Source organism: Zingiber officinale, chromosome 9B (assembly GCF_018446385.1).
Source record: "Zingiber officinale cultivar Zhangliang chromosome 9B, Zo_v1.1, whole genome shotgun sequence".
Lineage (NCBI taxonomy): Eukaryota > Viridiplantae > Streptophyta > Magnoliopsida > Zingiberales > Zingiberaceae > Zingiber > Zingiber officinale.
In genome coordinates, this window is record NC_056003.1 from 78,073,364 (window position 1) to 78,077,510 (window position 4,147).

A 4,147-nucleotide genomic window follows, 5' to 3' on the forward strand; every position below is an offset into this window, starting at 1 on the left:
AATTTGGTCTTGCCCCCATAGATGGTCCTTGATCTTGATTATTTCTGTAAGAAAAATTGGGATGGCTCTTCCATCCAGGGTTATAAGTATTTGAGTATGGGTTGTTCTGCCTTTGATTGTAACTCATGATTGCATCACATTGTTCCAGTTGATTGATTTGAGCAGTGTTAGCTCCCAATGGACATGAGTCATTTGAGTGCTCTGAACTCCCACATACTTCACAAGATGTACTAATAGCATTGACCATATTAGCACTAGTCCCCATATTCTCAAATTTCTTTGTAAGAGCGTCCAATTTTGTAGACAAAAGAGTGACTGCATCTACATCAAACTTCCCTGATGCTTTAATTGTTGGGTTTACAGAAGAATAGCCACCACTTCTTTCATTTGCCCATTGATGATGATTTTGTGCTACACTGTCAATAATTTCTTCAGCTTCATCTAAACTTTTATTCATAAGTGCCCCTCCAGCAGCTGAATCAAGGGACACTTTGGTATGATAGTTGATACCATTATAAAAAGTGTGCAACACTAACCATCTTTCCAACCCATGATGTGGGCATTGTCTGAGCATACTATTATATCTATCTCATGCTTCAAAAAGAGATTCTGAGTCAGTTTGCTTGAAGCTTGTAATTAAATTCCTCGTATGAGCTGTTTTGCTTGGTGGATAGAATTTATCAAGAAACTCTTGCTCACACTGCTCCCAAGTGGTGATGCTATTAGGGGCCAAAGAATTCAGTCATTGCTTTGCCCTATCTCTTAAAGAAAACCCAAATAATAATAATCTAACTGCTTCTGAAGGAACTCCATTCATTTTCATGGTACCACATATTTCATAAAAGACCTCTAAGTGTTGATTGGGGTCTTCATGAGGTCCTCCACCAAATTGGTTCTGCTGCACCATAGATATAATTGCGGGTTTGATCTTAAAGTTATTAGCTTCCACTGAAGGTCTTGAAATACTAGATCGAAAACCTCTTGCATAAGGTGCTGCATAATCCTTGAGTGGTCTATTCGCCATGTTCAAATGTTCCTGTTCTTCAATTTGCCTTTGCAGAATTCTTCTTTTACGGAAAGTTCTGTCAATCTCAGGGTCAAAAGGAAAGAATTCCCATGCAAAGTTAGACCTTCGCATACACAAGAACAAGATAGCAAATGACAATTCAACAGAAAAAGAAAAAAAATAAAAGAATCAAAAATACAGAATTGAATTTGTACAAAAAGAATTAACAAGAAGTAAAAGTTATACAAGAAAGTAAAAACAGAAATCTAATGATTAGTTACAACTATGCAATATGAAAGGAAAACAAATGTTATGTTTAGTCTAACTCAATTGATAATTCATAATGTTATAGCGCAGTCCCTGACAAAATCTTGTTACGCTCCGCAAGTGTACGGAAATGTCGCAAGTAATATAAAAGATTATCGTATCCACAGGGACTGGAATAAGCACTAGAAATGCCTCAATGCGAATTAGCTAAACAACTATCCAATTGTTTCATATGCAAAGTGAAGGTAAACAAATCTAATATTAAAGATCTATAAACAAGAGTTTAGTGTTTTGGGTTATGATAAGGGGAGATTCTAGGAGTTTCGGTTTCTTTGTAAGATTTCTTGAATATAAATGATTCACCAATTCTTATCCCTCAATTGCCAAACACTTGTAGAAAGTTACCGGTTCTCTCTTGCAATAGATAACCGGCTAAGGACTGAGAAATGTATCTAAATATGATCAATTAGACGTGAACCTACGTTGTCCTTACACAGAAGCGCACCTATTACTATGCCTTCCTCGGATATCAACATAGAAGCCCACAACTTATTAATCTATCAAGATACAAGAAACTAATCACAAGATCCATACTACTCTCTTGAATATTCCTATTTCCTTTTCAAGATTATCTCTCAAACGTCCTTACACGGGCTTGCACCTGTCACGTGGATCCCTCGGATGATCGAGTGAGAGTTTATCTTTACTAAGTCCACAAGAAATCCAAACAATCAATCAAGAATGAGAATTAAGCACAAATCACCATTAATCATTCAAGATCTAATTGATACAAGCAAGACAATGTCATTGAAACAAGAAATTGGCAAATCCATAAGAGATTACATCAATCCATCATACAAATACTCCCTTAATCCTAGAATACAAGATCTACTCCATGAATCGAGGAAGAATATCCGAAGAAATAAAGATTACAAGAATTTCTTAAATCCCCAATCCAAGAAACCAAGAAAAGGGGGAAAGAGAAAACTTATCTACGAAGAAACCTCGTCTTCGGATCCAATCCTCGCTCCGGAGTCGAAATCGTCAAGAACTCCCCTCGAATCGCCCAGAAATCCTCCCAAGAATGGGAGGATACCACCAAATCTTGCCTTCTCCCAAAGGGGAAGAGATCCCCTTTCAATTCATGAAGGAGGGTTTAAATAGAGGAGGAAATCGGGCGCCACACGGCCCCATGACACGGCCGTGTGAGATTCACACGGCCATGTCCAGTTCCTTCTCTGTCAAAGCTGCACGGCCATGTGACTCACACGGCCAGGACCCTTCTGTTCTCTGGAAATGCTACACGGCCGTGTGGTGCACACGGCCACCACCTGCCGGCCTGGAAATCTACACGGCCGTGTAGATCTACACGGCCATGTAAGGCATCTGCTCTAATTTCTTCAAATCAAGACACGGCCGTGTGATATTCACACGGCCATGTCCTCTTCCCTTCCTGTTAAGACTACACGGCCGTGTGTGGTACACGGCCTGATGCTCTCTCCCTTCAATTCCTTCCAAGCTTGTCCGAGGACGCATAATCTTCACCAATTTCGCCTCCTGTGTACAGAAAATGCATAAAAAGCAGATCTCCGAACCAAAAGAGTAAATATGCTAAAAGGAAAGCTGGAAGTATAAAAATGCATAGATCAAGCATGCTCAAAGTATGTAAATGTGCGTAAAAACATGCATAAAAGAGTATATAATCTACGCACATCAACATCCAGCATGAAGACCGGAAGCATCGGACTGGACACTGAGCAAAGGTAAAGTCTCTTGAGTGGAGTAGGTGAGGATGCGTTCCCCGGAAGAGGGAACAGTAGGTGTTGGTTCGACCTAGGGTTTCCGGGAGGAAATCCGAAGTCAGAACCAGACAGTCTGGAGACTGTCAAATTTATTTCTATATATTATTTTTTGTGTTCTAACTATGTTTTGCAGGAAACTAATATTTTTATGCAGGGTTAGGACTGACCAGGATCGGTCGACCGAACCCCCAAGCCAGCAGAACAATTTTCAAGAGGTTGGACTAGGCTCGACTAGGGGATCGGTCGACCGGACCTAGGGATCAGTTGACCGAGCCAAGGTTGGGCGTCAACTGGATCAGGCCGGTTAGACTAAGTCAGAGTAGCTGATCGGTCGACCGAACCTATTTATTGGTCGACCGAACATGGGATAGAAGTTGACTAGATCGAAGCGGAGTGAGCGGATCGGATGAGGTGGGGGTCATCTGATCGGTCGACCGAACCGGGGATCGGTCGACCGATCTGCTTCGGGTCAAATCTGATCCCGAGGTTCGAGGATCTGGATCAGTCTTGCAGAGGCTATAAAAGGAAGCCTTGGGGTGCAGCTTCAGTACAGAACTCGAAGAGAAGAACTTGTGATCTTGTACGTTGCTCCAAAAGCTTCAACTAGACTCTGCCACTCCAACAATCCTCTACCACTTCGTTCATCTTTGTATTTGTCGGTATAATCTTTTAAAGTTTAATACTTATACTTATTTTCTTGTAAAAGATTTGCGATATTATAGTTGTTGCCCACCGAAAGTGATCAACGATCGCGGGCCTTAGAGTAGGAGTTGCCCTAGGCTCCGAACCAAGTAAATCTTGGAGTCTTCTGTGTGCTTGTTATTTTATCTATTTCCGCTGCTACTTCTCAAGTGTTTTACGAATCCGAAACGAGTGAAAACCACGAGTGCTATTCACCCCCCCCCCCCATCTAGCGCTTCTCGATCCAACAATTGGTATTAGAGCGGGCTTGCTTTGAATTGGTACAACTACCGTTCGAGCATTTTTTTTCTTCGGTTTCTCGTTCTTATAGCGGGGTGTTCATCGACGACATTCTGATCTATTCAAGAACCCCAGAGGAGCATGACACGCA

At 41.5% G+C, this 4,147-nt stretch overlaps 1 non-coding gene across 1 annotated transcript; it reads left to right on the forward strand.

Annotated features, from left to right (window-relative positions):
* The first annotated feature begins 545 nt into the window (after positions 1 to 545).
* On the forward strand, positions 546 to 651 carry LOC122025919. The gene has a single exon (XR_006123929.1). It is a non-coding gene; the product is annotated as a small nucleolar RNA R71 (small nucleolar RNA).
* The last annotated feature ends 3,496 nt before the right edge of the window (positions 652 to 4,147 follow it).